Genomic DNA, 25,328 nt, shown 5'->3' on the forward strand with positions numbered 1-25,328 from the left:
TAAGGGCCTAATCTCCAAAATTTATAGGGAACTCATACAACTTAACAAAAGGAAGATAAACAATCCAATCAAAAAATGGGCAAAGGACCTAAATAGACACCTTTCAAAAGAGGACATTCAGAAAGCCAAGAGACATATGAAAACATGCTCAAAGTCACTAATCATCCGAGAGATGCAAATCAAAACAGCAATGAGGTACCATCTCACACCTGTCAGACTGGCTATCATCAACAAATCAACAAACGACAAGTGCTGGAGAGGATGTGGAGAAAAAGGAACACTTGTGCACTGCTGGTGGGAATGCAGACTGGTGCAGCCACTATGGAAGACAGTATGGAGTTTCCTTAAAAAACTGAAAATGGAACTCCCATTTGACCCTGTGATCCCACTTCTAGGAATATATCCCAAGAAACCAGAAACACCAATCAGAAAGGATATATGCACCCCTATGTTCATAGCAGCACAATTCACCATAGCTAAGATCTGGAAACAGCCTAAGTGCCCATCAGTAGATGAATGGATTAGAAAACTGTGGTACATCTACACGATGGAATACTATGCTGCTGTAAAAAGGAAGGAACTCTTACCATTTGCAACGTCATGGATGGAACTGGAGAGCATTATGCTAAGTGAAATAAGCCAGTCAATAAAGGAAAAATACCACATGATCTCACTCATTCATGGACAATAGAGACCATTCTAAACTTTTGAACAATAATAGATACAGAGGCAGAGCTGCCTCAAACAGATTGTCAAACTGCAGCGGGAAGGCCGGGGAGGGTTGGGGGGCAGGAGGTAGGCGGGTAAGAGATCAACTAAAGGACTTGTATGCATGCATATAAGCATAACCAATGGACATAAGACACTGGGGGATAGGGGAGGCTAGGGGACTGTCTAGGGCGGGGGGATAAAATGGATACATATGTAATACCCTTTGTAATACTTTAAGCAATAAAAAACATAAAAAATAAAAAAAAAAAATAAAAGTGCAGTTTTGACTTTGTTAAATTAACAAAATCAAAACACATAACACTATGGTCAAATATCTCAAACATTACTAGCTTAAGTGGAGTGATGTAATCATTATGGAAAATAATACCACAATAGCTATTTCTGCTCTTAAGAACAATCCAGGGATCATACTAAGTAATTTAACTTCTGGCAAATGTTATAATAATAAATTTGAATGGATTTCAAATATACATTTCAAAAATTTGTAGATCGCTCAGCATTAATATAAAAAGTGCATGTCAAACAATAGTAAATAATGTATAAATTTTACTAAAATGCAAATTTAATATGATCATAATAAGTCACATATGCTATTATTGAATTTAAGTGTCATATAAAAAGGCAATTAAATTAGAAAATGATTATGCAAGGAAAGAATATATTAATTTAGTTTAAATCAATGTTAAGACATTATCCTATATAATAAAAGGCTAATATGCAAACAGACCAAATGGTGAATGACTGGTCATTATGACACGGACTGACCACCAGGGGGCAGATGCTTAACACAGGAGCCGCGCCTTGGTGGTCAGTGCTCTCCCAGAGGGGGAGCGCAGCTCAGCCCGAAGCCAGGCTCACAGGTGCTGAGTGAAGCGGAGGTGGCAGGAGCCTCTCCTGCCTTCACAACAGCACTAAGGCTGTCCTAAGCCGTCAGTCAGACATCCCAGGCTGTGAGAGGTCACAGGCCAGGCTGAGGGATTCCGCCCCCCACCCCGAGTGCATGAATTTTGTGCACTGGGCCTTTAGTTAGTAATAAAAGTGCTTTCTTTAAAAAAATGTTGCAATTTCACAGGTCATTCTTACAGCATGGTAGGTTTGCATCTGAACCTTTAATGAATGTTTGATACTCTCTGGCTCAGTTGGTTGGAGTATCCTCCTGTACACCAAAAGATTGCAAATTCGATTCCCAATCAGGGTATATCCCTATCTAGGTTTCAGATTCAATGCCCAGTCAGGTGCATATGGGAGGCAACCAATCAATCTCTATCAATATCTCTCTCTCTCTCTCTCTCTCTCTCTCTCTCTCTCTCTCTCTCTCTCTCCATATATATATATATATATACTCCTTTCTCTCTCTCTCTCTCTCTAAAATCAATGAAGACATATCCTGGGGTGAGGATTTTTTTAAGTGTTTAAATTAACATGTTTTATATTTTCAGCAAGACTGAAAAATAAGCAACAGAATCCTAATAAAAATGAACAGAGATAGTTGTTATTTTCAGGTTTATAGGATATAAAATATGAGACATAGCTCATAGTTTGAAGTTACTAACTGAAAACATTAAGAGTTTCTGAGGACTGATGGCTTTAGTTCTGTGCTAATTTTTAAACATTTGGAAGAATGTTGCTACAGCGGCTGGAATAAAACAAAAACCTATGTTTAAGTCCAGTATGTTTAGGCTAACCAGCAAAATTTTACCGTATGGTCTGTTATAATCTTAGAACTATCACATATTTAATTTAAGGCTAATGTTGTTTTATATAAGTTTCTTGAATACTAGATATCCACTTTTTAAAAATGTATCTTTATTGTTGACAGTATTACAGATCTCCCCTTTTATCCTCATTGACCCCTTCTAGCTCGAACCCACCCCTCACCCCAGGCCTTCGCCACTCTATTGTCTGTGCCCACTGGTCATGCATATATGCAGGTTATATCATGTTTTCTTTCCTGTATCAAGAACCCTGTACCAAGATCTAAAAACTAAGGCAGTAAAAGCCTCAATATCACAGAGTGGGATCTTCATAGTGTTTAAACAATCTATATAAATGGAACCCATTTACCTTCTGTAATGAATAGGACAAAACAATTTAAAGAGAAATGGTGAAGCTTCTTCAACTATTTAAATAGTCATGAATTTCCAAACTTATAAAAAGGTTATCTTGCCCTTAAAATATCTTCATTTCCTCTACAGAAATAAGACTGCTTTTGAAGGGAAGCATGGTGACATTAGAAAGCTAGTATCACCATATCCTTAATGCCCTCTTGAGCTCCCTCTACTGATTTTTAACCTAACCGAGATGTTCAACAAAACATGTAATTAATGAGATGTCCAGTCGAGTGCTAGCATCGAGAGCAGTTTTCACAGCTGGGCACACAGTTCTACTCCAGACATTATCAATTAAGTTGTACAATTTGTGCAAAGACAGGGAAACAAACTCAATGAAAGCCTTTCACCTTCCTCAGGCCTCAGGACACAGAGAGAAATGAGACATTTGCCAAACAAAAGTATAAATTGTTGTAGATGGTATTTATTGGACATTTTGTTGTCATGAACTATAAATATGTAGACTTAGCATGCAAAGCATTTTTTAGAAAATTTTCTCCTTCACCTTTTAATTAACTATGACTTCAGGAGAAATGTCACCAAAGAAAATAATTCAGGCAATGTCACACTGTGCAAGTTTCTTCAGGACTTACTTTTTTGTGAATGTGCTAACTTTTGAGACTCTGCCAAGGGACTGAGATATTGTGCATCTAATAGCATTTATTTTCTAAAGTTGTGCATATATTTTATTACATTCATTTTCTTTTGATTCTGCTGTAGATGGTCTCATGATGTCAGTTTTTGTAAAAAGGGTGTAATTACATAATAACTAATAAACATTGTGGTTTCTCAAGCATGTGCACAAACCCAAAAGGCATTCTAAGCATTTCTCGTTCCCTAACAATGCCACAGTGTCTGGGATAATGGATCATTTGATATAAATGCAAGCTCACTGGATCACTTCCTCAAAGTAACGTAGATTATAGAGCACTTAAGTTTTATATGAAAGAATGTGAAGATCTGAACAAATAAACCATACAATGCACAAAGATAAAAACTAATTTTTGGAAATTAGCTTGAAGTCCCGGTATTTAGTTGCAACATGCTTGGTATACTGTGTTTAAAAATGAAAATTAATTTAATCTAATCTAAATAACATAGATTAAATACATGGTGTGGCAAACAAAGTGGGAAGCCAGCCTGGTCTGTATAGCTCAGTGGTTGAGCATCGACCTATGAACCAGGAGGTCATGGTTTGATTCCTGGTCAGGGCCTAGGTTATGGGCTTGATCCCCAGTGTGGGGCATGCAGGAGAAAGCCAATCAGTGATTCCCTCTCATCATTTTTGTTTCTATCTCTCTCTCTGTCTCCCTTCCTCTCTGAAATCAATAATATATATATGGAGATGATAGATAGATAGATAGATAGATAGATAGATACATATTTTTATTGATTTCAGACAGGAAGGGAGAGGCAGAGAGAGATCGAAACATCAATGATGAGAGAGAATCATTGATCTGCTGCCTCCTGCACACTTCCCACTGGGGATTGAGCCCACAACCCAGGAATGCGTCCTTCACCAGAATCGAACCCATGACCCTTCAGTACACAGGCTGACGCTCTATCCACTGAGCCAAACCAGCTAGCAGTGGTCGGGAAACTGCGGCTCACGAGCCACATGTGGCTCTTTGGCCCCTTGAGTGTGGCTCTTCCACAAAATACCGACTTCTGCTCATGGGCCACAAAGTTTCAACCGGACTGGACATGCGCGCCCACATGGGGTATTTTGTGGAAGAGCTACACTCAAGGGGCCAAAGAGCCACATGTGGCTTGTGAGCTGCAGTTTGCCGACCACTGGGCTAGGGCAACAAAATATATTTTTTTAAAAGAGGGAGGCTATGCCGAAACCGGTTTGGCTCAGTGGATAGAGCGTCGGCCTGCGGACTGAAAGGTCCCAGGTTCGATTCCAGTCAAGGGCATGTACCTTGGTTGTGGGCACATCCCCAGTGGGAGATGTGCAGGAGGCAGCTGATCGATGTTTCTCTCTCATCGATGTTTCTAACTCTCTATCTCTATCCCTTCCTCTCTGTAAAAAATCAATAAAATATATTTAAAAAAATAAATAAATAAAAATAAAAAATAAAAGAGGGAAGCTAATATTCTTTAATGAGAAAATCACAACTAATCATCTTTTGTCATGATGGAAGCCTTTCCATTTTTGCCAATAATTAAATTAAAAAACCAAGAAAATTACTCTAAACAACACATACAGATGGCCAAGAGGTATATGAAAAGTTGCTCAACATTACTAATCATAAGTGAAATGCAAAGCAAAATCACACTGAGATGTTACCTCACACCTATGAGGATGGCTATCCTTACAAAAAAAAGATAATGTGTTGCTGAGAATGTAGGAAAATTGGATCCCTAGTGCTGTGTTGATAAAAATGTAAATTGATACAGTCACTGTAGAAAACAGTATGAATGTTCCTTAAAAAAAATACAAAGAAAACTACTGTATGACCAATCAATCCCACTTCTGGCTATATATCTAAAAGAATCGAGACAGAATCTCAAAAAGATATTTTCATTTCCATGTTTATTGCAGCATTATTCTCAATAGCCATAAGTAATGTTAACTTATCAGAAATTACTTAATGGGTCCTTCAGAATAACAAAGTTGGCACCTAAGATAATCTGACTCTTTTTTTTTTAAAATTCTTCATTTTGGATACTGAATTTAATATTGCTCCTTCTTTTTTTAAAAAATGTATTTTATTGATTTTTTACAGAAAGGAAGGGAGAATGATAGAGAGTTAGAAACATCGATGAGAGAGAAACATGGATCAACTGCCTCCTGCACACTCCCCACTGGGTATGTGCCTGCAACCAAGGTACATGCCCTTGACCGAAATCGAACCTGGGACCCTTGAGTCTACAGGCTGATGCTCTATCCACTGAGCCAAACCTGCCAGGACATAACCTGACTCTTTAGTAGCACTCTTATCATTTAGTAATTCTTTACCTGTTCTATTTTTCATCATAACACATATCAATGTCAGACATTACCTTTTGCTTTATTGATTGTTTATTGTCTATCTTTTCACACAGAAAGAATAGAGAGGTAACGTTGTCTATCATTACTGCTCAACCCCCATCACCTAATAGGGCACCTGCAGCATAGAAGGTACTTAATACTTATTGAATTAATACTCTATTTTATAATAAATAAGAACTTAATAATTTTAAATATTGTTCATGAAAATGAAAATTTTAATTTATACATTTGTTAAGTTTTTCAGATTTTAAATAAACAAGAACAAAATTATTAATGTTATATATGTAATCTTTTGAAGATGACATTCTTTTAAAATGTGAAGTTTTTCTTTCAAAGTAAATATAAAATAAATTTCATGTGCTTTCTAAATAGTAAAAATAAGTAACATGTCACCTTCTGTATAACTTCATCATTTATAAAGCATAAATTAAATATAAATTCCTGATTTGCATGAAAATATTCCATGTTGCATGAAATCCTCCTATAAAATAAAGAGGTGATATGCAAATTAACCCTAATGCCATCACAAGATGGCTGCACCCACAGCAGAAGCCGGGTTCCTGTAACAAGCCGTAATGAGTGATCAACAGGGCCCTGAAGATGTGTGGCGCTGGGGTGGGAGATCTGAGGCTGCACCCCCCACCCAGTGGGGCTTGACGGAGGACCTCAGGCCACACCCCCTGCCCAGCAGGGCTTGACTGGGGACCTCAGGCCGCACCTCCACCCCAGGCTGGGGGACTTGAGGCCACGCCCCCCATCACAGCACCGGGCCAGGGAACCTGAGGCTGTGCCCCCCACATGGCAGGGTTTGACGGGGGTGGGGCCAGCCAGGTCTGGATCTCCCCCAAAGGTGGTAGGGCTGCCCAGGCCTGGGTCTCATGTGATTTCAAGGCACGCGCAGGTGGACGGGGACTTGACTCTGGATCCGGCAGCACACCCCACACTCTGTCAGGAGGTAGATTTTCATATAGATTTTACTAATTTTCTTTCATCTCTGACATTTCTATTATAGAGAAAGGGCAAAGAGCAATATTAAAATATTTCCTCTAATTAATTCCCTTTTAATGTGCACAAATTTCATGCACTGGGCCACTAGTAAGATAATAAAATTCCTTTGCATGGTTTGCAATTAGTCAGAAACCAAAAAAAAAAAAAAATGTAAAATCTGAATAAATTAACAAAATCAAAAATCTAGAAACATTTATCAATCCACAAGCACATACCTACTAAATTCTTACATGTATAAAACACTGCATGATAGAAGCAAACAAAAAATAATAATAAACTTCAATGAGAATTAAATAATATGTATGTGAATAAATTCTAAATCACAAAGTTTTGTATTCAAGAAAGGAATTCCTAGGCCTTTTCCTTTAAAAGGAGTTTAAGATTAATTAGGAAAAACAGCCTAAGACACATTTTTAAAAATCCAGATTGTCCACTGCATAGTTCAGATCATTAATGCTACAGAGGAAAGAAATGAGCTCATTGGCACTATAGCAGTGAAGACAGACTCTGAGGTTCAAGTAGAATTTGAACCAGGTATGCAGGCAGAATTCTAACATGAATCTCAGTGACCCACACTTACCTTACCTGTAGGCAGACCCTTTAACTTTCTTTTGACAAATAGAATATTACTAGGTGATGTAATATTGCTCTTGTGGTTATGTAATATTGTATAATAAAGAGGAGAGATTTTAAGATATAATTAAGGTTCCAAATCAGTTGACTTTATGTACATTCAAAAGGAGCTTATCTGAACTGGACTTGACCTAATGAGGTGAGTCTTTCAGAGGCTGATCTAGAGGTCAGAAACTGAAGGAGTCAGTGAGATTATTATCTGACCTTGAAGAAACATTCTTCTATGAATTCTGGGCTGCAAAGAAAGACATCCTGCCAAAAGCCAGTGATCTTGGAGGACCTTGAGTCTCAAAGAAGATCCCAGCGCTGGCTGAAAACTGATGTGAGATCCTGAGCAGAGGACCTAGCTAATCTGTATCCAGACTTGTGATCCATGAAAATTATGAGCTAATAAATGTTTAAGCCACTAAAGTTACATTGATTCTTATGCAATAATAAAAAAGAAATAGACACATGTAAAGAATGGACATTTTAGCGATGTCCACAATGACACTGACATGCCATTTATTGAAACAAAAGTATAGACTCTGAAAAGTACATATGAGCACATTGTAATCTTATACTATGAGAAAACATGGCGGGACACAGAGGAGTGGAGTGTAGGCCGAATTCTTGCAGACATGACAGTCCAGATAGGGCATTGTGTTTGTATAGAAAGGACGAATCAGACTTAATATTTTGACCCATCTGTGTTTTACTTTTGTGCATTGCACAAATGAGAAATTTAAAAATCAGATTGATTATTTGCAAGGTGTAGGATCAATTAGAATGATCTTAAGAACAAGCAGAGAATTTCAACTTACAGTAAAAATTAAAGAGCCACTGATGATTTCTGAACACAGTGACATTTGAAAGCTTACTTTAATCAAGAGGAATTTACAAGAGGTTCGAAGTCTGTATCAGCAGAGCATAATAATTATGATCATGCAGCTGGTTTCAGACAGAGCTTGGTCTGAGTCCCAGCTCTGTGGGCAACATAACTCTTTTAAGATTTGGTCTCTCAACCTCATAAGGTGCTGTGCAAATAAAACAAAATAATGTTTATACATACTGAACACCTTTCATGGCATATTATGAATCATCAAAACTTTAGTGGCTATTATTATCATTTATTATTACAGCAGAAGAAACAAGAGCTAGGGAGATCAATGTAGAGAATGTGGAAATAATTCTGGCTGAGCTAGAACAGTCTGAGTCAAGGTAAACTTATAGGAGAAGAGTATAGAAATAACGAATTAGCTAAAGCAACATTATAGAGGGATGAATTTCAGAGCTTTGGGACTCATTATATATAGTATAGTAAGCATGATGTAGGTTTCAAACACCTATGAATTAGACCTGGGTAAATAAAAAAGAGTGTGTCATAAAATGATGGGCAGAAAAATTAGAATTGGGGGCCATGTCAGGGATAAGATGAATTCATGGAGTTTGTGCTATCACCATCAAATCAGAGTTAAAATGTCTAGTAGACCTTTGTAAATACATTAATGGAGTTCAACTCTGGGACAGAGCTATAGAATTAGAAGATATCCGTGAAGAGAGAGTAATTGTAGCTGTTGGAGTGAACGGACTTCCTGCAGGGCTCCACAGAGAATGAGGAACTCTGAGTTAAATAAAATGTATACAAAGTGGTACAGAAAATTCAAGATTAAAAATGTTTATACCACTTTGGAGAAGTGTCTGCTTAGGTCCTTTGCCCGTTTTTTAATTGGATTGTTTGTTGGGATTTTTTTATGTTGCTTTTATAAGTTCTTTGTAAATTTTGGATATTAACACCTTCTTAGATGTATCATTGGTGAATAATATGCTTTCCCATACAGTGAGTTCCCTTTTCATTTTGTTGATGGTTTCTTTTGCTGTGCAGAAGCTTTTTAGTTTGATGTAGTCCCATTTGTTTATTGTTCCTTTTGTTCCCCTTGCCATAGGAGATATATCAGAAAAATATATTGTAAAAAAGAAAAAAAGAGAGGAAAAAACTCAAACTCATAGACAAAGACAACAGTGAGGTGCTTGCTGGGGATAAAAGGGGTCACAGGAGTTGGAGGAGGGTATAGAGGGGATAAATAGTGATGGAAGGAAATGACTTGGGGTAGTCAACACACAATATAGATGATGTGTTGTAGAACTGTTCACCTGAAACCTATATAACTGTTAACCAGTGTCACCCCAATAAATTCAATAAGAAATGTTTATATCAGAGCTCATTTCAAAAGTAAAAACAGGGTATTGCTAAGCAAAATGTAAAATATAGGGTGTCCCAAAATGAGTATACATTTTAACAGCTGATAACTCAATTATCACAATAAACTGTATGTCAATAAAAGCTGACTTTATAATCATTCAAAGTGCATATACATTTAGGGGTGACACCCTGTTAATAAAAGCCCTATAAACTTTCTCCACAAATCAAACTTTTCTATGTCCTTTGGGATCCATTTAATAAGGACAACCCAAAACTTGGATAATGAGGATTCACTAGGGGATGTGATGCAACTCTGTGGCTCACCCAGAAGCTGTTATAATTACTGCCACCAGGGCTCACCTATTCTACTCAGACTAAATACTATACGAAAACAAACACATAAAACTCTTAAGACACTTTAACTACTCTATTATATTGTTTTTCATTCTATTTGAAATACAAAAATAAATATTGTCTGTTGCTAATATTTTGAATAGCCTATGACAATGGTTCTCAACCTTCCTAATGCCACGACCCTTTAGTACAGTTCCTCATATTGTGGTGATCTGCAATTTCATTGTTGCAAATTGAACATAATTAAAGCACAGTGATTAATCACAAAAACAATATGTAATTATATATGTGTTTTCCGATGGTCTTAGGCGACCCCTGTGAAAGGGTCCTTCAACCCCCATGTGGGTCGCGACCCACAGGTTGAGAACCGCTGGCCTATGAGCTCAAATAAAATAACACCTCTCTAACATTAAATACGAAGGAAAAACTTTTTCTTCTTTTTTTGTTACTCCTCACCCGAGTAGAGAGAGGAACATTGATGTGAGAGAAACGCATTGATCGGTTGCCTCCTGAACATGCCCCAACCAGGATTGGGGCTCGAGAACTGGCAAACCGAGATATGCGCCCTTGACCTGAATTGAACTCAGGACCCATCAGTCTGCAGGTCTATGCTCTATCCACTAAGCCAAACCTTCTAGAGTGGAAAAATGTCTTAAAACTTTGGAATTATGCACTCTAAAGAATATATGCTATTAAATAATTTTAATACAACAGTAATTAAGGAAAAGATTTGGGAATATTCACATTTAGTAAAAACAGTATCACCAAAAATAAAGTTTTAAGACACACACAATTGACTATTTGACCTAAACAGAGGTTCTAGAGCAGTGTAGGTTAAAGAGGATTGAACCTGGTTTAATTAATTAATTCACCTATTCCTGGTTGTGTGACCATGGGCTAGAGAGGTGGAGAGCTTTGATCTGAGTTTCTGTTTTCTTATATCTAAAATGAAGATAACATTAATTTTACATGGTGATGTAAATGTTAAATGACTTAATATGGATGATATGGCCTAATATGAATAAATAGTATTACTTTGGATGGGATTTTTTTTTTGTCTTCTTCCTCGTCTTAAATGTATAAGCAAATCAACACTCAAAGACCTTATGCTTAAATATCTATGGTATTCTATCATGAAACCTCAAACATGTTTAATAGTAACAACGCACTGACTCTCTTCCTTTAGAAAGTTGAATGGGACCACCTTCTGAAACCTCAATGAGGCAGTGCAGAGTCTGGTTGACACCAAGGTCAGAGCAATTATGGTGGCTTTGAGAAAAAGGGCCACATTACCATAGAGTTCAAGGCGGCATTTGTCTCTGCATAAGAGCAAGAACCTTCACTTTTGGGGTTTTAGAAATTAGGAAAAGTAAGTCCCTGGTGGTCATTAAAACACTATCTAATGTGTTCTGTGGAAGTGGTCCAACCATGTAAGGTAAATTACTTCCATTTCATCAACATCTTTGGGGAACATAGTTCAGGTTTGTATGTTTTAATTGCTATTGTACGAATATTTTAATTACTACCTTGGTGATACACAGAGAAAATATATCACTAAAGAAACTTTCTCTTAACTGTCAATTACAATGAACATATATAAATAAAACTTAATTAAAAAGTATTTTCAAATCTTTTGCATTGTGCTTGAGAATTGCTGGCAATGCTAAGAACTAGTTATGAGTTGGAAAAATATTCTCTGTATTGACATTCAAATGAACTCACTGAGCAACCACTTTGCTTTAGAGATTTACATAATTTGATATCAAAACTCACATTAAATTAATATTAATTACATAAAGAGAGTTCAAAGTTAAGCTGTTCTTCTTCGAAATAAAAATGTTTTAGGTGGCCGAAACCGGTTTGGCTCAGTGGATAGAGCGTCGGCCTGCGGACTGAGGGGTCCCAGGTTCGATTCTGGTCAAGGGCATGTGCCTGGGTTGCGGGCACATCCCCAGTGTGAGATGTGCAGGAGGCAGCTGATCGATGTATCTCTCTCATCGATGTTTCTGACTCTCTATCCCTCTCTCTTCCTCTCTGTAAAAAATCAATAAAATATATTTAAAAAAAAATGTTTTAGGTGTAGAAATATCCAGGCTTTGTCCCTTAGAAGTTATATGGCTTATTACCCAAAGAGGTGTAGGAAGTAAACCTGAAATGTCTTTTTTAGAGAATAATTTTCAGAATTCATATTTTCTCAGAATCAGTGTAGTACTCTAAACTCTTTGTTACGTACACATCTATTATCTTTCTAATTCCTGGCAAACTTTCATTTCTAATTGCCCCTTCCCTTGTCAATCAGCATGAGAGCTCCTGAATACACTTTCATGCCAAAAAATTGTGCACGCTCAAGCATACTAGCCTAAATAAAAAATAGCAATAAGTTGATGACATATTTGCTACTAAAATGTATATATTGTATGATAGCTTATTATGTAAATTACTGTTATATTAAGCAGCTATTGTTGAACTTAAATATTCCACATCATTCTCATTGCATGTTATTGGTAGAGGAGAATCTACCAAAATTATACTCACACATGCATACACTTTCATGCTTTATACTATTGTTTAATTCCTCTTTCAGAAAACCCATTGGAATCCTGGAATTCTGAATTTACCAAAAACACTATCTCATCCATTACAATAATATTAACTTCCTTGACATCAAGGTGATTAAAGCTCAGAGGGATTAATTGTTTTGTTGTGGTGACCTATTTGATGGAAAAGTTAGGATATTCCACTAGGGATTCTACAGCTCACCTCAAGTAGACTATACCCAAAGGACAGTGGAGGTGTTGAAGCAGAAGTGATTAAGTCTGTTTGGCAAAGGATAATTGTTCAAAGAGCTATTACAATGATATTCACAACAGGAAGTACTTTTTTCTAGCCTATTTATTCATAAGGGTCTTTTGAACTTGGTAATATATTAAGTAATAAAAATATTAAAGTTAGTATGGTGGGTGATTTTGAGCAAATATGAACGACGCATAGGAACCTACTATTCAGGGTCTTTGGTCGCATTGATAAATGAGCATTAAGGAAAAAAATTGTCAATAAACTACTATTAGCATAATTTCCTGAATGTAATTTAATGTTACTTTTAAAAAGTCAATTCACTCAAACTTTTTAGCATATTTTAGGCTTATTATTATTTTCTGTATTTCTCTATTGAACATGTTAGTACATAAAAAAGAAATAAATATGTAGCCTTGATAACTCATAACCCAAACTGTTTCAACTTTAGATTAAATCCCACCAAACACAGTTATCTTATTTGTAAGAAAGAAAGACATCTGTCCAGCCATACTTTTTTTTTTTTTTTAAATATATTTTATTGATTTTCCACAGAGAGGAAGGGAGAGAGACAGAGAGTCAGAAACATCGATCAGCCGCCTCCTGCACACCCCCCAATGGGGATGTGCCCGCAACCCAGGTACATGCCCTTGACCGGAATCGAACCTGGGACCCTTCAGTCCGCAGGCCGACGCTCTATCCATTGAGCCAAACCGGTCTCGGCCAGCCATACTTTTTAATTTTACTTTTGTCTAGCTCAATGTGCTTTAAGAAACTGAGAAACAACTAAGAAATACAACTTGAGCATATCATATAACATAACTGAATTATTTCAGTAATTTTTCTATGCACTTTGTAAAAGTTCATCATCTTGAAGTAAAAAGTGCTATATACACTTGCAGTGCCTATGTAAGGAAATGAATTAGTGCTTTAGCAGGCTATCCATTACTGGATTGAACATTCCCTTGAATTTTACATGGACAGCTTATAACTCCAAAACATGGTCATTTATGTGGCACAAAGAACTAATGAAGGGCCATATTTGAATATATTTCATAGGTGTCTTCAAAGATGGTAATTTTATTTGTTTACAGTAGGAATCATATGCTGTTTCCAAATAGTATTTCCTATATGCTAAATTTGGGCTAATTATGGTAAACTCATTTTATCTCTTCAGAAATAAGATACAAAGGCCAAATATGTTAAAAAAAATTCAATTTAATTGAATCTACCTTTGGCTGATTTCATTATTGCCAGTCAAATATTTTGCTTTCAGCATTTAAGCATCAAACTCTGACAATATGAAACTTCATCTGAAAGAATTCCAGGTATTGGTTGTTCAAGATAACCATTCATACTCAAACAAAGACATACATCTTGGAAAACTTTATGCAAAAAGAAGTCAATGAGATACTCATACAATTGGGTGAATATAGTGTGTGTGTGTGTGTGTGTGTGTGTTACTGCCTTTCAAGTAAGTTACAAAGTAAAATATATGTTGATGTTTCAATAAAAGAAAATAAAACTAAAATTAAAAGAAGCCACGATTCTGTTTGAAATTCCAAAGTCTAAATATATATACCAAGATAATTAAGTTTAAAGACAAAATGAAAAATGTACAGAAGAATGATGCTACATAAATTTATAGAAGTCTGGTATCAGCTTCATGGCTCAGTGTTTCACATACCCTGTTTTGCTCCTCTACCTGCCTTGTTTATAAGAATTTGTAGCAATATTTAATGTAAGATCACATGACTGGCATAAATCCTACAAAGAACATCTGCTTAGGGCAAAACATGAAAAAACCTTTAAGGGATTTACATTTGACCTCTAGTGTTTGCAATAATATTCATTCCTTGTAAAAATCACTCTTGTGTAGGACTGTGCTGTAAATAAAATAAAAAATCTCTACCCAGAGGAATTATTTTAAATTATAAACTCTAAAGCCAAAGTTCATCCCTGTAAGTATAATGCAACTAGAGTAGAAATTTTTATAATTAAAAATATAAAAATACTTAAACTCAGTGTAATCTTTAATTGCTGAAACTGCCTTAGTCAGTTAAGCAATAATTACTAACCCTGCAACAGCTTTTATTTTACCCATTCCTATAAATATAGCACACTGGTTGCAACGTGAACTCTCTCCCATGAAAGGCAAAGAAACCCCTACCCCAATCATTTCCCAGCCATCATTTACACTTAATCTGATGTCACTAAATGTCATAAATGAAAGATCATAATTCTATCTATCAAACAAGCCATCATGTGTTTCAAAGTCTGAACAGTAATGAAAAACACACAGCACCAGCTAACTTCTATCATTTAATAATCATTCACTGTGAGAAGTACTATTTGGTGGTTTTCTGTACTGAATTCTTTCTCCAAACACACTCAAAACACACTGCCAATTGACAAAAGGAAAATAGCTTCAAAAGAAAATCTTCTAAGTAGAGAAAAGCTCTCTGTTAAGCATGCAAGAGGTTAAACATTGCTGAAATAGCGAGACATTTTCTCAACCCACACTTCTGAGTTCCATTCAATTACCAACAGCAATAGCAACTATAATACAAGCTAAAACTGTATTATTAAATCAGAGCTTCCCATTTACATCCAACTCTAACCTGAGGGGGTGGGAGGGGATGACATTTACTAGTCAACAGCAGAACAAACAGCTCCCAACTTGGAAATGCACATGACCTTGGGGTATAGAATTTTCAGAGACTGAGTTTCACAAGTTTTATTTGGATCTGCTGCATAACAATACATCTAAATAAACCCAGCATGGTATAAATGCTCCTATTCCTAGCACCTCCCCTCCAAACATGTTAAGAGAGCTCTGCACTTTGTAGTCTATGCTTTAGATACCAGAGGTAATATTAATAAATCAGAAATTAGTCCACTCACATATGTCTTTAAGAATACATTTGTTTTAAACAACTTGTTGGTTGATTTATTTACTGTAATTTATTAACATATTTGGGGGCTTGCATTGAATTGTTCCTGCTCCTTGAGCCATGCTGGAAGTGTTGCTCTACAAATGTTTATATTTATAAAACAGGATGTAACATGATGACATTAACTTCACACAAAAAGCAAAGCCCTCAATTTCCCCTCTAGAATCCAGTGCATAATTACCAATAGATGTTCTTTTAATAATAATGATAAAAATCATTTAAGTAATTATTGCAATCATTGCCAAAAGTACCATTTCAAATTATAAAAATAATCGTAACTTGCTTTTAAATTTTGTATAGCAGTCTGAATCCCCCCCCTTTATAATAATTTATAACAATATTTTTCTTACCTTATTTTAACAGTCAAAAAAAGTCTCCCAGAAAGATCCCTAAAAGGTGTGGAAATAGAAATAACAATAAAAATAATAATTAAAAAAAACTAAAAAGATCCTCTTAGCTGGGAAAAGATGAAAATAGTTTGGTCTAAAACTATAGAAATCTCCAAAGTCACGCCTGAATGAGCGCCCAGGTGGCAAAGAGAGGACTCTCTCCCATGTCCGCTACCACACTCCTTTGTCAAGTTGATATAGTCCTGCTGGCGAAGCGGTCCGGCAGGGCACAGAGGGTGCAAGAGGGCGTTGCCTCGAGATGCCTGAGCAACTGGTCTGCTCGCGTCCCAGGTTCAGCACCCACAGCACAGCGGACAGCACCAGTTCCTCTCACCTCCAGGTTTGTCTCAGTCACTGAACCAGGCTGATTCTAGCACCTCCTCCCTAAGCAAGAGCTGCTGCCACTCAACCGGGCGTGCCCCGCCCCCACAGCTGACGTAACTATTTTGCATATCAACTCACGGAGAGGTGCGGGGCCACCCCTGTGACTTGGCTTCTGCTGGGGTCAGCTGAGGCATTCCGGGGGAGAAATTCCAGACTTCTGATCAGCGTGGGCATCACTGGACCTCACGCGCCATTCACAAGCAGTCCTGAAGAAACTGAATGCTTTCGGTGCCGCAACAGCCTCTGCTTTCCCTGGGACTGCCGGTCCGAGCATCCGAAGCCCTCCGCGGGCACAGCAGCTCCCGTAGGAAGACGCGAGGAGGGAGGAGGCGGTGCCGCCGGGAGAGGAGAGGCTGGGCGGGGGCGGGAAGCCACTGGGGAACAGAGCGAATCTGTTCAGCCACTCCAAAACAGTCCCCTGATCCTTTTGATCTTCGCGGTCAAACTTTCCTGCTTTTCCCTCCATTTGTTTACTGGGAAGGATGTGTTTGGTGTTCCGTTCCCTTTTCCTCGGTTCACAGAACTGCTAGAGGGAGTCGCTGCAGCAGAAACTTGTTCTGGAGAAAAACATGCTTTGAGCACCAGGAGAAAATGAGGAAGCTGGCAGTGCTTATCATCATTCGTAAACAGAATCTTCTCTTAGTGTTTGCTATGAGGGCTGCATAACATAGATCAGACTTCATGTATTTTCCTGTAAAATGTCAGCACTCTCCCTCCTTATTCTCATGGTTTAACTGTATCGTCGAGCCAAATGGAGTTGGAGATTACAGGGTTAAAAATAAAAATCATTTAGTGATGAAAACAGTGAAAGTTCTCAGCTTCCCCTTCCACTGCCAAAATCCTGACGGTTATGCAATATTTATTAGGTCTAATATATCAAATTGTTCTATGAAAGATGGGGTATGCCGGAAGCATTTCATAGCCTTTAGCAATCCTCTCAGTATATGTGAGGTTTCTTATCCCAGTGAGGCTTGAAGGGCCTTGACAGCAAAGAAAGAGGGGATGCCGTGCCAGCTGATTCCTGACTGCTTTCCTGACTGCTTGAACTTGTAAACAAACAGCGAACTGAACTGGCCAACTATCCAAAAGGCTTATTACTCACATATCCCCATGTCCCACCTACAGCCATCAGGACTTACTTGTATAAAAAAAGGGGGGGGGGGCAATTAAAATTAAGCCTAAATTTTACCAAATTGGTTAGAACTTCTTTCATTAAAAAGTTTATTCAAGAATTTTTATAGCATTCAAAACATTGTTTTCCACCAAAATGCATACATACTCATAGGTGCTATATTCCTGGAGAGTAATATAATTTTGCACTGGATCTACTCATGAGTTTTCAGGGACTCTGTTGGAATGAATACACTTGTTTATTTTTCCTGTGAGGAAAATAATTAATAAATTCGATGTTCTGCAGTGTTCAAGAAATTGTTTAAGGAAGCAGATCTGCTTTGTGGGCATATATATCCAATTCTTTTCTTAAGATTCACTTAAATAGGAGCAAAATTGAGTGGGGGAAGTATTTTTGCTTTTGAGGGAATTTTCTCTGCATTACATTAATTTTCTACATAAACCTTTCTTTTCAGCTTTCTTATAGAATTTGTCCATTTCTTTCCCAAATATTAAATTTTCTGGGTACATCACTCCAACACGTCTAGGCCATATTACTTCCAGGTAATTTGCAATGTTTGATTTTCTCTGACAACTATTGATTTTATGTAAATGTGTAAATGATAAGTGCCATGCCTTTCTGCTCTGCTTATTACATAAATGTACACACACATAGACATTCTAAAAGCTCCTCAATTCCCCAAGTGATTCCAATACTGATTTCAGACACCAGGGTAGGGCATGAAAACTGACTTTTAGAGGCAGACAGTCCTTCTGCAGTTACAATAACAATAGAGCCAACTGTATAACCTGTACTTAGGCTGATCAAAGCACATTATCTTATGCTTCTTTTGGAAATGTCACATGGCATCTTTTGTTCTGCTTAATGACAACATGCCAGAATGTCAGCAAAGACTTAAAAGTTCAAGGTAGAAATATATAGAGTGTGTTACAAAAATTCTTATAAAATGCTACCAAAGTCTGTGTCAGACGTTGTTTAGTAGACACCAATATGCAGTTCACTTCAGTGATCATATTGTTTGGGGCTATGGATTCAATTAAAGCAGGCAAAAAATTATTCAAAAGCCCAAGGGGATGAAACTGAGAACAAAACTATGCTTCAAATATGGAAATTTAAAAAAACAAAACATTTTCGCATCTCTAAGAGAGAGAGATGAAAAAAAAAAGACAAAGAAAATAGGGGAACTAATACAGCTTAAAATAAAAAGAAGATAAACAATCCAATCAAAAAAGGGGCAAAGGACCTAAATAGACACTTGTCAAAAGAGGGCATACAGAAGGCCAAAAGCTATATGAAAACATGCTCAAAGTCACTAATCATCTGAGAGATGCAAATCAAAACAGCATCTCACACCTGTAAGAATGGCTATCATCAACAAATCAACAAACAAGTGCTGGAGAGGATGCGGAGAAAAAGAAACCCTCCTGCACTGCTGGTGGGAATGCAGACTGGTGCAGCCACCATGGAAAACAATATGGAATTTCCTCAATTTCTAGGAATATATCCCAAGAAAACAGAAACACCAATCAGAAAGGATAGTATATGTACCCCTATGTTCATAGCAGCATAATTTACCATAGCTAAGATTTGGAAACAGCCTAAGTGCCCATTAGCAGATGAGTGGATTAGAAAATGTGGTACATCTATACAATGGAATACCACACTGCTGTAAAAAAGGAGTTCTTACCATTTACAACAGCATGGATGGAACTGGAAAGCATTATGCTAAGTGAAATAAGCCAGTTAGAAAAAGGTAAATATCACAAGATCTCACTCACCTGTGGAATATAATGAACAACATAAACTGATGAACAAAAATAGAACCAGAGTCATAGAAGCATCGAACAGACTTTCCAAACTACGAGGGAAGGAGGAGGGTGAGGGAGTAAGAGATCAACCAAAGGACTTGTATGCGTGCATATGAGCCTAACCAATGAACACAGACAGTGTGTGTGTGTGGGGGGGGGGGGGGTGGAGGGGGGGAGGGCATGTGCTGGGGGGTAAAGGGGGTGGGGAGAAGTCAATGGGGGGAAAAGGAGACTCATGTAATACTTTAAACAATAAAAATTTTAGATTAAAAAAAGGAAAAGCAATAGAACTATGTGTGATATATTCATGAAGATGCACACATTCAGAAAGGTATTGGGACAACTGCACCTTCCTAGGGGATTCAGGCTTTGTTCTGTCCTAATTGGCTCTTGGGGACTGCACTAAATTATCTCTAAAGTCCCTTACTTTTATATCATTCTGTTACTATATAGTAGAACTAGAAAACTTCAGAAAATTGTAGAATAGAATGAAAGATTTTAAGAACATTACCCTAAGGTGCAATAAGTTGGCATCTGTTACTAAGAATGTGAAAACGGTACCTGAGGGCAAGTTGTTTGGGAAGTGTGGAAAGGGGACCAGTGACTAGTACCAAGGAATAGGTTAATGAGGTCAAAAAATAAATTTTATCTACCCAGAATGAAATTAAGAGATGACTGAATGAGTCTATTCCAGTATTTACTTGTTTTTATATAAGCAATATTTTAATCGTCTCATACATTTAATTACTGTTCAGGATATTTAAAGTAATTGTAAAGTAACAATAAAATGTAAGGCATGCAGAAAGTGATTAAATGGATTTTTAGTTGTAAATTGCCACTGGAAAGATGACAAAAATATTAAGTAAATATACTCAAGGAAAATATGTTTAAAGTGAATAACCAATATCTACTTAAGGATTTTAATTTAGGTAACTTACATGAACATCTTAAAATGTAATAGAAATTATAAAGATCATTGTGTTATTGTCTTGAATGTGTTTACTTATACTTGTATGAAAGATTTAGCTTTTAATCATATTTCCTTCCAATTCTCTATATTTGGACTCCTGTAGTGGCATCAGATTTTACAAGCTCCTTTCAAATAATAATTATTATAATGTATTTGTAGTACATGAGTAATTAGAATTACTCCAAAGATAATAACAGGGTATACTTCGTTAATTTTTTAAGTCAATTATGAGAAGGTTTGCTTCAAATTCAGAACATGATTACTTTTAAAAGCAAATATTCATTACATTTTTAAAGAAATTTTCATTCTTAATTTTGAAAGATTAAAATAAAGCAGAACAGGGAAAAAGTCATAGCCATAAATGACCAACCCTTCCTTAATTAAAAAGAGTAAAAACAATTACAATATAAGCATAAAATACGTCTGTTAGAGATCTCAACTCTTGCAAATGAGCTTCTATATGATTTGCTTTCTCATGACACATACTGAACATAGTGTTTTTAAAGAGTGAATGCTTCATTTAATAGTTCTCATGAAAAAAAATAATTTCTGAAAATAATTTATGTTCTTGCTTTTTTAGGTTTTTAATGGCAATTCCAAATGCTAAATACGCAAAGTTTTACAAAATTTTTAGAATATTTGATACTTGAGTATACATTTTCCTCTCTTTAACTTCCTCTTTTGTTTTACTTTCTTACTTCTATCATTTCTTTCCTTCTTCCTTTCTAACTCTTGCTTCCTCAGGGCCTTTCTCTTTACTGATCTTTTATTTTAATATTCTATTAATAAAACATTTATTAATGATATGTCTGCCATGTCATGGAATATTTATGTGCAGTATTATATTATTGAGTGGAATTCTGATGCACTGCATTTACTAGTAAGTCTAAATTTCTTAGCTAACCCAGAATTGTGATCTTAAATGCACTTTGTGTGTATGGCAGTGGGAGTGGGATCAGGAGAGAAGCCTTCACTAAAGAGGACTTTCAAATATGTTTTCTTTAAAATGTGGACATAAGGTTTAGGATATGAGTCAAAACTTAAATACTAATATATAAAGCTACAGACTGAAGAATACTATTAAGTTTCTCTCTCTCTCTCTCTCTCTCTCTCTCTCTCTCTCTCTCACACACACACACACACACACACACACACACACACACACACGGTGTTTTGCCTGTTATTTGCAATAAACCACAGTTTTTATGAGACTGTTAAATTTTTAAATCTCTTAATATATGTTGAACAATGGGATTATGTTTATTTTTTGTCTCCACTGTCTATCATAGTGTAGGTAATGTGTTAGTTTTGAATAAGAAATGGTTACATTTTTCACCAGCAATATGAAAGTCCACTTTTCTTACTAATATTTATTACACAGGGAGACACACTAAGGGAGATTTTTTTTTAATAATTTTAACTCATGACTACACCATCAAAATAGTACATTTCATAACGGACCTACCGTCTTTTTCAGAAATAACATGCTAAAATGTGCATATAACTCTTTATCCTCTCCATCAAATTCTCAGATCAATGGACACATGAACTGTTTAGTTCCCACTGTGCAAATAGGCTTTTCAAATTCCACAAGAACCTGGGCAAGTGTATAACATGATAAAAGTTATTGGTCCAAGAAACTGGTTGACATATATCTGTATGGAGATAATATTAAATACAGAAATGATTGCCCTAGCTGGTTTGGCTTGGTGGATAGAGCATCTGCCTGCAGACCAAAGGGTCCCGGGTTCGATTCCAGTCAAGGGCACATGCCCAGGGTTGTGGGTTCGGTCCCCAATAGGGGGCGTGCAGGAGGCAGCCAAACAATGATTCTTTCTCATCATCCATGTTTCTATCTCTCTCTCTCTCCCTTCCTCTCTGAAATCAATAAAAATATATTTTAAAAAATACAGAATCAATAGAACATGTTTCAGGAAATGCTATTTAACTGGAAAGCTAAATCCTACAGCATTAAATAGAACAATCTAGGTTGAGTTTTAAGGAACAGTTTTGCTCATATCATCAATAATCTGGGGTTCATTGTTGTCAATAATTATCATCAATAATTTGGAATCGAATTGAAATTCTGAATTTGGATTAAAAAGTAAACTCTGATGGCTATTCACAGGACTACTATAGACTATAATGAAAAGTAGTACAAAAAAAGGTAGTACAGAGTTTGGAAGACCTACTAATCTAACATTTTTTTCTTATGATAAACATGGATCCTTAACTTTTTAAGTTTTATATTCTAAATTGAAGTAAAAAATAAAACTAGATCTTTACCTAGCCTATTAAGGGAAATTAACATTAACAGGCAGATTTACCAGACTCAGTTTTGTGTTATCTAATCTAATTTTCAATATTCCATGGCTTTGCCCAGATGGTGTGGCTCAGTGGTTGAGCATTGACCTATGAACCAGGAGGTCCATTCTGGGTTAGGGCACATGCCTGAGTTGTAGGCTTGATCCCCAGTGTGCAGCCTACAAGAGACAGCCGATCAATGATTCTCTCTCATCATTGATGTTACTCTCTCTCTCTCCCTCTCCCTTCCTATCTAAAGTCAATAAAAATATATTTTAAAAAATAGTCCACACACTTTTATCTTCTTCTTTTAATAACTCCTTTTTAAACATACTTCTTCAAAGTTATAAAACTATGAATTTTCCCCAGAGCTATATTTTGCCGTTTTGGTTTGGCTTGGTAAAGAATATTTTCTATTTCTTTTTAGTCAGGAAACAATGTGAATAAGCTTTTAATAAAAGCTGTCATCCATCAATATGTCCATGTACAGAATTCTCATCTCTTATGCATTGTGTCAAAATGTGTGTTTCTATAAAAGGGAGGTTCAAATGAAATGAAGAATTAAGAAGATATTTTTGTAGAAAGTATAATTGAATAAATTAAAAAGTGTTTTTCTGTAGCCACCTGTCTGTACAATTTGAGATTGCTTCATTAGGAAGATGACAGATATAGACATGAGCCTACAAGAAAATCATTTGGTCCTTAGTAGAAAAGAAAACATAACATCTAGAGGAAATTTTATATGAACTAAAAGTAAATTTAAAAAAATCTAGTTCTATTTTCCCAGATTTATATAACAAATATATCTGAGTAATTTTTTCTATAAATAAACCTTAATGTTAAAAAATCTAGAAGTAGACAACTATAGTAAAATAGTTCCCATTGGTAGAACGCAATGCACTCCCTGCTAATAGCTATGTTATAGAAAATGATAGGAACTGTAGTAAAATCAGAAAAACCTAAATGCATCAGCTTATTCAAGCAAACTCTTTATAAGTCAATCTTCTCTTTTTCTGTGATTATCATTAGAATGATATTTACACACTATAGTTTTGGCTGAATTTACTAAAATTAGAAATAATCAATTTAAGTGGTTTAGATGTGTCACTGCTTTCACTGTAGTTTTTTTAAGTCAATTCTGGATTTTTTTTTCTTGTCTTTCTTCTATTATTTTAATAATCACTGTTTGGGGGAGCTAATTTGTTATTTGTTAATCTTAAGAGTCTTTGGAATCTAAAAACGCGCCTTTTCACAAGTGTAATTGAACTACGAAAATAAAGCATAAGAATTTCCTGATGCTTCAACAGATAATTTTACTTCTTAGAGTTTTTGTGTTTAAGAGATCTCTTAGGACATCTATTGGCCAATGTTAGTACTGCATATGAAAATTATAGCACAGCAGTGTAAATCCTAGAATTCTGTGTTTGAAAACAATGATTTGAATACATGATAATAAAGAAATCTGTGATGGAAAATTTTCATGTGTACTGTTGAATTTAAAGTGTTAATCAAATACATGAAAAGAAATATGGTATGGAAGTCAGTCTTATAAACTTTTGTAACATAATATTTACATTTCAACATTCTCAAAATTTGCATTGTCTCTTAGAATCTGTATATCACTCTTTGGATTAGCTGCTTTCAGTTTTTAATTTAAACTTAGGAATTTTTCAGGAATGTCAAAATAATTGTGTTTTTACATTCAAAAGAAGTACACAGTAACATTTTACATGGTAATCTTTGAGTAGAATGTATAAGGATATTGAGAATATGGCTATAAATCTCAAGTTCAGAAAGATTATATTGTGTAAGATTATATACTGTTAGAAGTGGAAATAATTTGTATATCTGGCAAGATATAGAGGTAATTTTGCAAAAATATCATAGGCACTTGCTAAACATTTGGCACAACAATGAGAAAGGATGAAGAAAAAATCTGGATTTTAAAGTCCAGCATCTGTGTATGTTTGTGTAATATGTAATATAAATATAATATAAATATGTGTAATATATAATATAGCATATAAATTAATAACTATATAACTAAATTTATAATAGGTATAATTAACAAAATAAACAATATTAGAAGTATATATGAAAGATCGCAGGTGGAAATTAGTAGGGAAATATCACAAGTAGAAAATGATAATCCTGAAAGAGAAGTAAGGACAAGTTTGGTGAAGTGAGCAATTATTCCTTGTGTTTTCTTGTTCATTTTAGCCTTCCTTGTATGTAACATCTTTCCAGAGCATATGGGCCAAAGCAGCTGTCCCAGTTTGTTCTGACGAATGGTACTAGCAGGGTCTGGAGAAAAATATGCTAGGGGCCAAACAGACACACTTTTCTTGCAGTTTCAATCCATTAGTGTCCATTTCTATATTTATTAAGCTTATACAGAAATGATTTAAAACTTACTAGTAAGTCCTAGCCGGTTTTGCTCAGTGGATAGAGCGTTGGCCTGCAGACTGGAGGATCCTGGGTTTCATTCTGGTCAAGGGCAGATACCTGGGTTGCAGGCTTGATTCCCAGTAGGAGGCATGCAGGAGGCAGCTGATCAATGATTCTCTCATCATTGATGG

The 25,328-nt window shown here is 36.0% G+C and overlaps 1 protein-coding gene across 4 annotated transcripts in view; it reads right to left on the reverse strand.

Annotated features, from left to right (window-relative positions):
* Window positions 1-16,794, reverse strand: part of FSTL5 (follistatin like 5) — a 596,568-nt gene extending 579,774 nt beyond the window's left edge. For 2 of the 4 annotated variants that reach the window (XM_059697754.1, XM_059697753.1), the window contains exon 1: window positions 16,113-16,794. The gene's annotated coding sequence lies outside the window, so the exon portion shown is untranslated. The remainder of the gene's footprint in view (window positions 1-16,112) is intronic. The other 2 variants (XM_059697752.1, XM_059697751.1) reach the window with 1 other exon arrangement.
* Window positions 16,795-25,328: the final 8,534 nt, after the last annotated feature.

Source organism: Myotis daubentonii, chromosome 5 (assembly GCF_963259705.1).
Source record: "Myotis daubentonii chromosome 5, mMyoDau2.1, whole genome shotgun sequence".
In the NCBI taxonomy this organism is placed as follows: domain Eukaryota; kingdom Metazoa; phylum Chordata; class Mammalia; order Chiroptera; family Vespertilionidae; genus Myotis; species Myotis daubentonii.